This window comes from Adelges cooleyi, unplaced genomic scaffold (assembly GCF_023614345.1).
Source record: "Adelges cooleyi isolate 19-005CV unplaced genomic scaffold, UGA_ACOO_1.1 ACOO_flye_CR_arks_rails_tigmint_CR_PRNA_306, whole genome shotgun sequence".
In the NCBI taxonomy this organism is placed as follows: Eukaryota; Metazoa; Arthropoda; class Insecta; order Hemiptera; family Adelgidae; genus Adelges; species Adelges cooleyi.
Window position 1 is genome coordinate 2,217,270 of NW_026095977.1, and position 14,282 is coordinate 2,231,551.

The following is a 14,282-nucleotide window of genomic DNA, read 5'->3' on the forward strand; positions in this document are numbered from 1 at the left end:
GACAGACAAAACGTAAGCCTACACAATGTCCCGTGGTTGTAACCAAATAATTAGATAACATAGTTAATTTATTCGACTGCCACCGTCCTACCACCACCATTTTGAAAACTAATGTCATAATTGCATGTTCAAAAAAAACATACAGAGGAGCAGCTAATGCGTTTTTTCCAACTATTATAATCACACAAATTTCTATAGTTTCTTGGCTTTTACTCTCTTTGGACTTTTTGTACATCACACGCCTGCCTTTGAATTTTCATACATTTTACACACAACTATAAAATACTTACTAATATATTATCTATGTGAGTATACGGGGAGATTCATTCAGTTAGGATAAGACACTCGATTTGAAACAATATTGAAATGGGATTGGGGCGACCGGCAACGGTTAAGCTGGTCAGGGTTTTTGAGTGTGAAATCGACGGAAAATATATTATCTATTATTATTGTGTGCACAGAAGGTCGATTGGATTTTAGCCGTTTTTCGAGAATATAACGACCAAACCGATTAACCCAATTATTTCGCTTTCCGTTTGCAGTAATTAAACGCTAGGTGGTTATTAAACACACAGCAATACAATTTATAATAATATCGCGCTAAGGTATTTAGAGTACATTTGCTACGACCATCTTCTTCTGGTAATTAAACGCCAGACGGAAACCGGTATTCGCCATTAATATATTATATTATTATTATTATTATTACTGTCCGTTGGATTGCAAACGAATTTAATGTACTTTCGAAATGCCGCGGTGTGCACAACACTATATTATAATATTATAACTTGTACTGTAAAAGTTTCCCAAAAATTAAAAATGTGATCAATAAAAAATCTATTATTACTATAACCGTTTGTAATATTAAAATACAAACTGTTCATTCAAATAGTGTATGATGTTTAATCTCAATACTCTACACTTGAGTCATACTTAGAATTGTTATTGTATTATTGTAAGTTTGTCATTAACACATTATAAGTTCCCAAAAAAAAAAGGATCAGATCATGTCAATATTCACATTAACATCTATTTTATCTCTTGTCTCTTATCACTTAATATATTAATTTGTCTCGGCCACTCATTATCTCACTGGGTTTAATTAATAATTTTTTTTTTCAGTGTTTTTATACAATGTGATATCAATCTGCCATCCATTCTTATCAATAGTTAGCAATCTATATGTATTTTCAATATCTGTGGTATTCCTATCTTTTATTTCTAAACCATTATCACTAATCTCTTATCTCAACAGTAAGCGTACCGCAATAAAAGAGGCGACGTGAAATTTCTTGCCAGTCCAATAACATATTTAGGTTGAAATATAATTTTTTGACGTTAAGTAGTACAAGTGTTCATTTCGAGACAAGTCCGGGAAGATGAGTTTTGCACGCAATCGTTTGGCTTTAAATACTATTATCGTTAGACAATACCTACTTATATATATGTTAACCGTCGAGGTACAGTATTGCTTTTCCACTATCTGCCGTGCACTTCAAACGCTCTCATCTATTCTTCCTTAATGCGGAATCTATTTCAAGATCAGGGATTCCACGGTAACGGCATTGATAAAAGTTTAAATCATGATGAATGCGACCTTCCACACATTAGTATGGCGGTTAGGACTTGTTGTGTGCTTTCTTGCCCGCAAGACGTCGTCGTCACGATTTTCATCATTTTTCTTTTTTTTTATGTACACTTTTTTTCCTCTACGATTGCGCAATCGGTCGTTATATTATTTTGTTGGACGAGCAACGATGGTGTACATTTTTATAGTACATTTAAAAAAAAAAAAAAAATGATAATGATAAATTGTTAACGCATTATCTACGGTATCAAAAAAAAAGAATATATATATATATATAACAAAAACGCGCGTAAAATAATAATTACAATATCTCAAGTATATATTATAATAATATAGATTATTCATGTTGGATTACAGCGCGGCTGGCTGTTATACCTACCTTGACAATTACCAGTTTTGGCCGTCGGCCATCGTTCGATTACAATGCCCCCACAGCCAAAGTACATAGGTACATATCACATAAAAAGTCACTTGTTTCATTGGAACAAGAAAGCCGGATAATAATGTTTAATTAACATACTGCTTGTACGGGTTTGCACGAAATCGGTCGACAGAACAACACACAGAAATATAGGTACCTAAAATGTAGACTGCCGAATTTAGATTTCGAAAATGTTCAATACAACATTGTCGTGAAACTTGACCCCTGACTTCCGCCTTTGGTCTCAGCTGTTAATAATTTAACCCGGTAACGCGTCCAGTTGAAAAATAAGATAATAATGTGATGATAGGTCAACTGCCCTGCCAAAGCTGGACAGCATCGCGGGTACGTTAAATGGTATATCCGCGGTAATTATGATATCACGTTTAATGTTTATAGTGAATCTTGTATTTGTTCGTGTGCAAAAATCGTGTTGTCGTGGGCTTAGAATAAGAATGCTATAGTACTAGCATGTCATTGTTTACATTTTCAGAGAGAGAGAGAGAGAGAGATTTTTCCACCTTTCTCACAAAAGATCTTGTATTTCCTTAACTAATTATCTTATTGACTCATAAACGGGTTTGTTTTTATTAATTTTAAGCTTAAAAGATGCGAAGAAAAATATTAGTAAAAAAATCTAGAAATAATTTCTTAGTTTTTTTCTAAATATTAACCCCTCGAACTTACCCCACTGCTACCCTTTTATTTCATAACAACTATGATAATCGTTCAAGGATAGGTTAGATCAAGTTCTTAATCGTATTGTACTTAAATGACTTGACTCGGTGAATAGATTTTCATCGATTATTTTCTGTTCATAAAAAAAAAATCAAATTTGATCAAAAGTTAAAAAGCTATTGCATTTTTGTTTTTATAATTAACATGAAAAAACTGAACTATGTAATTATATAACAAACTATGTAAGGTTTTTTTTTTTACTATCACTTTTACTATCTTCAATTATTATTTATATTTTACTTTATAATTTTTTTTTCTGTCATCGTGATCATGACTGATTGACACGGACCCTAAACTTATCTGATTAAAAGAGAGGTCGTTATTTATAGTTAAAAGAAAAAAAATTACCAATTTTTTTAAAACATTTTTGCTCGTCCAAAGTTTTTCGGGAACGATAACAATAAAATTGAGACAAAAAAAAATGCGGTGGAGACCAAAAACAAAGAAACCTTCAAGTCGTTAATAATGTAACATAACATATTATTACAATAATTGTCTTATTCACTTTCGGACCATAAAACTAAAAAACTTAAAGTTTTAAAATAGATATTTCAAAATAAATAACAATATTTTTAAAGTAGAAATGTGTGTACTGTATTATGTAATATGTATTGTAATGAATGATGGGAATTAAAAAAGGTATAAGTGGTTTTTGTGAAAATTGACAGGAAGACAATTAGAAAACGGTATTGAACATGTTTTTTTTTTTGCGGGTGATAAACATAAGTGTTTTTCAATACAATATTTTTCAAAAATATACCATTAACCGAAACCGTTAGTGAAAAAACCGGTTCTTTAAAATAATTTTACCAGTACTTTTTGGTTCTCGTCACCTTGAATGGTAGAATAATAACAGCCTGGGGTTAAAATTTAAAAGTAAACACTTAGATGCAATCTAATAAAAAATAAAGCAATGAGGAACAACAAAACGGTGCCAGTGACCAATTTTTTTCCAAAAAACGGTTTTTTAAGTGATATATGCCCTCCAGTCTAGTGTTCTAAATATTATTCTTGGATACTTTTGATTGTCAGAACATTTCAACAGTCATCATTATAATTATTGTATGTAGTTTTAGCCGTGGCTTGCTATACTACCGGGTTAACAATGCATAACGACCGTTCAAACAGGAAGTCGTTGCGATTCTTCTTCGTGGTAAACATAGCTGTTGTGTGTAAGTACATGTGTTGCTATTTATTACACAACACAGACCACAATCGTTTGCCGTTTTTTTGCTCGCAGGAGTAAAACCGTTGGCATTTCAAAATTTAAAAAAAAGACAAAAGAATTAAACGCCGCCGTCGGTACGATGGTAATGATGGTATAATATAATATTTCACCAAGGCTTCGAGGCACAAGGCCGACGAAAATTGTCGTTCCCCACCTGACTTTGAATGTAATATATTATACTATGTAGGTACAACACATCATGATAATGTCCAGCTGATGTACATAATATACACTACATAGTAATATTATTATATTATATTGAATCGCAACAGTAATAATATTATTATTATTTTTGTACCGACATTTTCGATGGACGATTATATTTTACTAACTCGTGTGTTACCTGCTAGTAATTTTTATACCATTTGAACGGGCGCGACGTTTGCAAATCGATTTAGCCTTCGTCCGGTTCTTTTCCTGGTGGTGAAAAAAACACCACACTACGGACTACGTGTAGTGGGTATAAAAAAAATTCCATCTGTGTTTGTATAAAAACGCATAAAAATAATTTATAATACTATTACTATTAATGTCATCCGGAAGTTGTGCGGCGTTCGTTTTAAGCGCGTTCGACGAAACCGCTTCGAGTTTTACCACAGTAACAGTATTTTCGATTTGGCATTTTCAGAGTGAAATTTCATTTCTAATCTGAAATTAAAAAATACAATCGAAATGAACTTTTGTTTTTCTAAAAGTAAACGCGCATATTTTAATCATATTTAATCATGACTCTGTTATCTCGTATCACTTATCACTTATCACTTATCGTTATCTCTTATCACATATCTAATCTCGTAACGTTGATCTCTTATCACTTATCTCTTAATATATTTGAATGTTAAAAAAAAATAGTTTTCAATATCGTTACGCGAAAACGGCGACATAAGATTTCTTGTATCCAGCCCAATAACCAATATCCATGTTAAAAAAAGGTACTTAAGAAGTTATTTTAGCTTCGATGCGGAGCTGAGAAGGTATTGTTTTTACAATGATGTGTTTTTATTTATTTTTTTTGTGTCTGGACCCACGATATCTCGTAAACCGCTGAGCCGATTTCTTCGTGTAGCAACTTTATAGATCAGAAATCATACCTGGAAGGTACTGCAACGGGCCAAAAATTAAAAAAAACACCCCTTCCCCATCAAAATCGAGAAAAACACCTAAAATATTTACAAATTTTTCAACTTAAAATTACGATGCTCTATAACTTTTTTAAAAATAGTCGAAAATTTTCCAAATTTATATGAATTGTTCTTCAAACATAGTACTATCGATAAACATTAACAAACCAAAAAATATCATAAACCCTTTCCCTTAGAAAGGTTAGAATTTTTTTCTTTATTTCCCTTTTTTCAAGCAAAGTTTTAAAGATTTAGATCTGAAAATTAGACCATAGGTAGATCTAAAATGGAACTATAACATACAATTTTCTCAAAAATCTGTAGTCAATTTTTTTTTTATTAAGGAAAAACCCCAAAAATAGGGTAAATTTAGCCGTTGTCTTTGGCCGTTGTCAGTTTCTAAGTTGCTATGTGTGTGTGAATCAACAGTCAACAGGCAATGAAAATATTTTCATTATATTGTTAATTACGATATATGGGTAACTATGACAGTACATTTTTATAGACAGACGATCAACCCTTATCGTATCCACCCTGCACAAGACTAAGTATTAAATTTTAAGTACATTATTGCTGGTCCCACGATATCTTCTAAACCGCTATAACTAGTTTGAACATACTATCCACAGATTAGCATCGAAGCGTTTATTTAAAAGTGATTCTATCACTTTCAGTTATAATAAAATCTGTAGACCTGTGATCTCTCCGTCCCCACTATGACCCGACCCCACTGTACTGGCTTTTTTGTTTTTATAACCATTTACTATTAGGCGGGAAGGGGGAGTCACGTCGTTTGGTCGAAAATTCAATCCAACGCAAAGTACACTTTTTCAACTTCATATTGATTTTGAAACGAAATAGATGAAAAAAATACTTAAACAGAAACGTGTGCGGTTGTGTTGGCTTACCCGTTAGATGTTTCATTCCTTTTTGTTGACTTTTAAACAACTTATTTTTAGCGCAAGGCGACATTTCCGGAAATAGTACTTTTTAAAAAAACAATAAGTTGTAATAAGTCATACCATTACGGTTGAACGAGAATAAAAACTTTTTTGGAAAAATCGAGACGTTTAGTGTGTGTTATACTTAAATAAAAACTGTTTTTGGTAAAATGGAATATTTTTTTTTTTTTAATAAAATGACACTTGGGCGCGTTTGGACTTAAAACAATAGTTTTCATAAACTGACCGACTAATTCATAAATTCACAAAACTCTCATAGTAGTTTAATAAAAAAACTACAGGCTTGCCAACCTCTTGTAAAATGATTAAAATTTCAAATTTTCATCGTGGCGCGCTCAATTGACGATCAAATACGGTTATTGTAGAGCTCATAAAATTTTTATTATTTTTATGATATCGCATTGATCATAAGACATAAGTGGCCACGTTTTTTTTGCAGTAATTAAGATAATATAATATATGATCATAGTAATCGCTTAGTCGACCAGAGCAAAATTACTCGATATCAAACATTCCAACAGAAATAATTATTAGATGAGTATCAGAACTAACGCAACACTGTCAATCTCTATTTTATTTTTTATTTTTTAAGCACAGCCTTTTGATTTGATTTTTAGGACCGTCTTGCTGTTTGTCAGACTACAAAATATAATGTTAATATGAGTAACATAATAATTTTAAATTATCATCTAGATTTTATACTGTATTATTGCACACATTTTCTGTACATAACTTTTGAGTACTGTGTGTTCAGTGTTGTAATAATATTGTGCAAGGTAAACATGCGAAACCCCATTCATAATATTAGTCTTCTTCTTATTATTAATTGTACGGTGTTGTTTTATTTATCTTAAACAAACTAGGTCGTTTTGGCGTTATAACCAACCGTAAGACAAATACGGTCTCCAGGAATAGTTAATGAAAAAGGGATTCGGTTTGTGTTTGAGTATACAACATATTATTATACTTACATAGATTGTTTGCGATTGGATGTTATCGAAGCAATATTATGGTAATTTTGACCTAAGTACGATTATTTTAATTTATTGGTATGTTTTCAACAAAATATGCTTCCGTAGAACTTTGAGTAATAGCTTATGACGTTATGTAGATGTACGTTAAGTTTTGCTTTTATGCCAAGTTCTCAAACGAATACTTGTTTATGAAGTTGTCATTGAAGTTTTTGTCGGCTCAGCCTGCTTGTCCGACACATACGACATAGGTCTAAGGCCAAAAACTTAACTCAAAACCATAATGAAAAATAAAAACTCACTCTCCTACCGAGGAAGAGGTATTGATAGTGGTCTTGGCAATGGTAATATTGTGTTATTGGCATCTCGGTGTGATTTTTCATGTACATCAAAGTAGGCAAGCGTATCGTCCAACCACGAGTAATGTACAAATATATATATAAATATAATATATTGTAAGCTGTTGCTGCGCAATGTGAAATTGTTTCATCTGAAATCGTAACATGACTAATGCCATTTTGTCCAATTAAATTAGATCAACAGTGGTTATTTCAGAGTCAAGTGTCAAAACGATTGATTGGTGTTAAATGAAAAATATGTGCATGATATATTGTGGTGTGTAAAGGTTTGCTTGTACGCCTATATTGACATACCTGTCGCCTGATCATCTAATCGTGAGAGAAAGAACCGTTGTTACAATAGAAACACATCAGTCTATAATGAATAGAGGAATTATTACCATAGCCGCCACTATACACATATGCTAATCTTTACAATACCAATAAAAATATTATGTTTTATAAACGGTCTACACTCGAGGCAGATGGACCCGAAACAGATCTCTTTTTTCTTTTTCTTTTAAGAAATTTCAAAAGTTATACCCAAACGCCATACCCACTATTCACTTAAGGGTTAAGGTTTGCTTAGAAAATTGTTGTCAAAATCTACATATTTTCAAAATAAAATGCACCTACTTTTAGTGGTACGGTAATGAGAAGCTTTAAAATGTAGTAATTGTTTCTTAAAATATAATATAATATAATCTTAAATTGTGAGGTCGATTAAAAAACAATAATACACAAGACGTACATTATCAGTTTTTTTTTATTATTATTATTTTTTTTGACACTGTAATAATTAAATAAGTTGTTATTAGAGTAATTAAGTGAATTTCAAACGATTCGTAAAAATGAATTAATTAGAGATACCCTATTGATTATAAATAATATTATTATTTATAATCAATGTAGATACCCACAAAAACCGGCGTTATATAATATTACATGCTATTTATTTTTTAAATTTTAAGACTACTTGGTACTATAAAAAAAAATATATTAGGACTTAGTAATTCAATGTATTTTATTTAAATTTTGTTATTGTTTATACATTTTTTTTTTTAACAAAATTGTATAATGTAATTTGCATATTTTACATACTTTGATTGTTATTTTTTATTTTTGGACAATATTTAAAACTTGTTTACAGGTTCTTTAGGAAATTTTTAAAAACGTAAACTTGCTAAACATTTTGGCAATAATTCCTAAAAAAAAAATTCCTAGATTTAATTCGGGTAAATAATTCTCAAAACGGCAACGACAATTGATATTGTTACATTTAATGTGACAATTTTTCTATCAAACAGATAATAGTACACGTAAAAAAGTCACTTGTCAGGCGCAATTTGTGTTGGAATTAAAATTCGTGTTCATCTCGTTTAGCTAAGCCGGTTCACCTGAGCTTGTTTACCAAAAAAGTTGATTAAGAACGTGACATTTGGTAGTGTTTTACAGGCAGTTTATAGATAAATATATATTTATATTGGTTCGACAGTTGTAGTTATTGTTAAAGCAAAATTCTTGTTTCTTTCATGGACTATTAATTGTAATAACTCATACGCGAGTATTGTGATACACAAATGTGCCAGTCATCTAAAAAAGATACAATCACAAATTAAGTTATACACTCTGTTTTCTTACGTCAGAAAATAGTATGATACGACAGTAATGCAAAATTACACCACATTTGGCTTAATTTGTTGACCCGTCGAGACGATATATTAAACGATTGTAAGTTTTACACGATATCAGCAACAATAATTATTATGGAAATTAGAGTTTATTATCTTTTGGTTATAATGTTTTCTTATTGTGGCATAATTGTTTAAGAGTTGTAGAAAAAAATCTAGCAGTTAGGTGTTATTCTCAAAAGAACAAATTACAAGTATAATGTTTGTTTTGCTCTCTTGACCAAACTTTAATAAAAATTACTTACGCCCTTTTGATTTTCTTCACTTTTAATTGTATCCGACAAATTCTGTACGTTTTGTGAATCCTTTTCGAAACTCATCTCGTTCAATAGTAATTACATGTTATTATTGTTATTATAAAGATTATGTCCTTCGGCCATTCGCGGGCAACTGAACCAATGCGTCACTGGTTTGTTAATAATTACTATCTGTCCAAACCAATAAAACGCCCCAACGGAAAACATTGTTGGCGCCAGCAAAAGCTTAATAAAATGTGAAGTAAACTCGTTGAGAAAAATCACTTTTAATTTATTGGTCGAAGATATGTCCGGGAAATCCAATCTGCGTTGAAGTGCAAAACTGTGTACTTTTAGAGTGCCATATAATAGCCTTGTGGTATATAATAAAGACAATACTGATTTTACCTAATAGATATTGATTGATCGAAACGTAGTAGAGTATTGAAATTTTTTCCTTTAAAAAATAAATAAATGAATATATTTTTAACCTACTCCGAAAAAAAACTAGGCTTGGTTTTGGTTAAGGAAATTAAAGCTAAAACAAAATAAAAGTGCATTTATAATATTTTACGTGAAAAATCCTTATATGTTACAAAAAAATTAACAACAATGAACAATCAATATTAATATGTTAGCTTCTATTATACTCGTTTATACCTACTTGTTCTTATTGTAATACTTAAGGTCCAAATTGTAGACGATACTCACAATTAACAATATAATATTACATTTTTTTTTTAAATTGGAACAATTCCTTATAAAAACTTATACCTTTTTGCTTCAAATACAGCTGTAAATTCTTTATTTTTCTTTTACAAAGAACCAACAAAGTCAACAATACATTAAAAAATATTTATATATATATATTTATACGGAATAAACAGCTCATTTAATTACAATTTTTTCGAACAATAAATTATAATTAGTCGTTTAATGCAGATAAAACATGATAAGGATTGAGTATCGCTGAAAAATGAAAATCAAATTATAACATGGCAATGTTGGAAATGCCATCGACATTTGTCACCAAATCATACTAATCTGACAAAATGCAGTTTTTTTAACAGCTTATCTAAGATAGTTTCAATCATGACACATGTGTACTCAACGGGATTAGATTAGTATATGCGATGAATCAGTTCCTATTAAATATATTGATCTTAATCTAAATAATATTAGTACAATTTTCAATTTATTAGCTTAAACATCAAACGCCAACTATTCAAAACAGTGAAATTTGGATAACCATTTTTTTTCCATTTATTGGAGTTGCTTTTCATTTATAATCAACGATACGACTATCATAAATGTGACTCCATTGGGCAAAAATTTGTATATTATAAAAATTACACCACTTTGACAGACCCGTACATTCTTTGAGATGAACTCTCAATTAAATACTGGCTGTGTATGTAGATAATAATATTATAGTATATTTATAGTAACGCGGACGTGTCGTAGTCATTTCTAGAAACGATAACGACCGTCTTTGTCCGATAAGACGGATTGGAAGACCTCTCAATCTGTCAATTACCATCGCGAGCGGTTATTATTATATCTTTTTTTTTACCCCACTCGGTTTTTTTTTTTTTAATCGTGTTTTGTCAGTTACAAACACAACGTGACCGATAACAATGTCCACAGAATAGTATTCACTATACTATAATAATTATTTACAATAAATACCGTTTGAACGCTTTTTCGTGCCGCCGGTCGTGCTTGGGTCAAAACTTAAAGTTTTGCGCTATACTCGAAGAACGTCTTAGATAAATTTACATAGTAGAAACAATAACAAAGCGCAGTCGTTGGTACTTCTTACTTCTTTGTCCATCTCTCATCTGCTCACTGCTGCTGTTGTTGTAGGCAACTGCACCGGTCGATAGCCGTTATTGATAAGAATCGACTATTGATAAGAATTTGATATTATCAAAAATAAAAAATTCCAACAAACACATTCTACGTTGTGTGTGTGCGTGTGTGACGTGTGCGCGTGTGTGTGTGTACTGTGTAAGTTCTGTTGGAAACGGTTTGCCCTTGAAAACGATAGTCTAGTAATTATATTATTATTATTTGGTCGACCTGCTCTCTTGGCGTTTAGATATACACATTTTTTTTTTTTTATTCATGCATGTGTGGGACTTGGTGCGTTTGGCAAAACAGTAAGTGACGTTGACGGCCGAGTTCATCACCGCGCGCATACACCAACCAAAAGCCGTGTTTAATATATTTTTTTATTTAATTATACTATCATATCTACCGTTATCATGCCTACCGTAACAACGGCCTGGCGTTTGTGTACAGAAATCACCGTCATTGCCGTTGCGCCGTCGCCAGAGTAACACATCCCAGCCCACCCGCGGATCCGGTAAGTACAAAATACCAAAAATACCCCCCCAAAAAAAAAAACGATAACCGCGTTATCCTACCCCCTCCACATTAAAACCGTCTCGAATTCGGGTTTTTTCCCCGCCAAAATCAAATACGGTACAAACGCCGTACTTGGGCTTTTTTTCCTGAAACGATCATTGTCGGTCACACGCGCGTGCGGTATGATAACGTTTCTTGGAAACGGTTTTCTTTAATTTGATTATTCTTATCGTTATCACTTATCATCGACGACAATGCTTGTGGAAATTTGTCTAATTGGCTGTAGAATATAATAATAATTACTATAATGACTTTGGGGGCGCGACTTACATGCCTACCTTGTCTCTGTACTAATATAATAATTATATTAGATTAGATTTTAGATGAATTTTTTTTTTTATGATTATCTAATCCAAGCCTTGCAAAGTCTATATCGCTGGCTAGCAAATCAAACTATAATATTATAACTTTTTTGGTGGTTTGGACCACCTTTTCGCGTTTGGTACAACAATAATTGCTCCAAGGTCCTATTTTAATCTAATTTGCAGTAGACGGTTAAACCGTTTAATCGATTGCCCATTATCGTTTTCGCATTATAATTTCAAAGTACATCCGGATACAACCATATTGATTTGTACACAAAAATTTCATTTTTTAAAAGACATTTTGGGGGTGAGGGTGGGATAGTGGAAGGGTAATTTTGTCATTAGAAAAAAACATTATTCTTCACTGCACTTCTATACACTAAGATGATTGCAATAAGACCATTCTTAAACAGCAAAATTGGTTTTGGGGATCTGTAAGTAAAAATAGCTAAAATTGACAATTTTTTTAATCTTAAAAAACTTAAATAATTTATTTTAAATTTGTTCAATTTATATTTTGTATCTTCCTGACAAGCTCTTTCTAATGAAATTTCTATCGAATAATACATGTGTATGAAATCCGATCTACAATTTTTCAAACGAGTGGTAGACAATTTTTGGTTTTTGTTTGCATTACAACTTACAATAGCCAAGAGTCGTTATACGTTCTTAAACGTGGGCGACGGTCACATGGTGTTTAATTATTATTTCCACCCGATAACGTTAATACTGCCAGGCTGGTGTAGGTTGTGTGAACCCTTAAGAGGATTTATAACTTACAGTGTGGGTGGTTTGGCATTTTAACATGATATTTTAATAATTATTTATACACACACACTCTGATTTCACAATATAAAAGTAAAACGCCGACAAAATGTAAATGTCTTATATTTTTCATGCATACTGTCTTCGGTCATATTACATATTATTATATTCAAACAAGTATGTCAACAATTTTACCAATTTTACCTTCTTATAAAAGATCTATCGTTTCGTTTGGCCTGTGAATAATAATAAATGGACGATTCGGTAAAAATATTTTTTAACTACACACCAATTGGGTAGCTGTTATGATAATTAGCGGTCAATTTTTAGAAACGTCAGTGTATGTTATAAGTATTGTTATTAAGTCGTCCGCGAATGGGCCATTAGTCTTTTAATAGTTTTCTGCGAAAGACAGTTCAATTACTGGTATATATAGAATAATACACCGTGTTGTTTTTGCGCTATTTATTATAAAAATAAAAATGATTTACCTTTCACTGTCAAACGATTATCTGCTGTTGACAACAACACAACATAATATTATTGTAGTTCGATGAAGTAGTTAAGACGTTTATCACTGTGGCATTACCATTTAATAATTACACTGTTTAGGCAAATTTTTTTTTTTATATACATTTTTTTAATGTTGAAAATGTTGACATTTGTTTTGGCCAGTGTGGGTGGTAAAAAACGTTTTTTTTTTCTATCTGTTGCCGTTGTCGTCATCGACACAATAATAAATATTTCTGTTGTTGTCCGACCTTTTCAAGACACACATTTGGCGTTGACTGTAATATTATTATTATTATTTAAACGGCGTTTGATGCATTCCAAAACGGATGACCCCTACGCCGTGTTGTTCCGAATAAAAAAGTAATAAATAAAAATATTAATAATAAAAAAAACACTACGTCACAAAAAAAAAATGTATCGCACCAAGAGGAAGTGTGAGCAAAAAAATTGCTCATACAATTTTTAACACAACAACAGTATAATATAATATATAACGGCTTAGCCCGTTTAGCCGTCCCGCAAGAAAGGGACATATTATTATTTGAACACAATACGAAACACCTTGAGATACACACTAGCTATACTTGTCGATTCGAATGTAAAAAAAAACCCAAAAAGTTACTAAAAAATCTTAACCCATTTAAACGAAAATAGTTTTGAGAATTTTCTTTATTTAGATCTTTCGAACTAGATTCTTTTTAGTGGTAATGTTGGAGGTTTAACTTAGCCTCATTGTTCTGATTTACTTAAAACGATTATAACTTTACCAGTTTTGTAGTTGTTGGAACTTAAGCTTCTATTTTATGAATATTATATTGTTGTAAAAAAAAATCGAGTTTCTTAAATTATTATTTTTATTTGACATGACATTTTTTAAGTAGGGATTTATATGCCCGGAAATTTTTTTAAAAAATTGGGGATGATTCAGAAAACTTTTTTTTTTTGTAGTCAGAAATTATTGTTTTATTTGTTTTA

At 31.3% G+C, this 14,282-nt stretch overlaps 1 protein-coding gene across 6 annotated transcripts in view; it reads left to right on the top strand.

Moving 5' to 3' along the window:
• The window catches only part of LOC126839479 (trehalase), an 87,019-nt gene that overhangs the window by 39,005 nt on the left and 33,732 nt on the right, over positions 1–14,282 (top strand). Inside the window, exon 1 of one of the 6 annotated variants that reach the window (XM_050574794.1) lies at positions 11,310–11,662. The exons of the other annotated variants lie outside the window; for them this stretch is intronic. The gene's annotated coding sequence lies outside the window, so the exon portion shown is untranslated. Of the gene's footprint in view, positions 1–11,309; positions 11,663–14,282 lie in introns of those variants that run through there. 6 annotated transcript variants of the gene reach the window in all.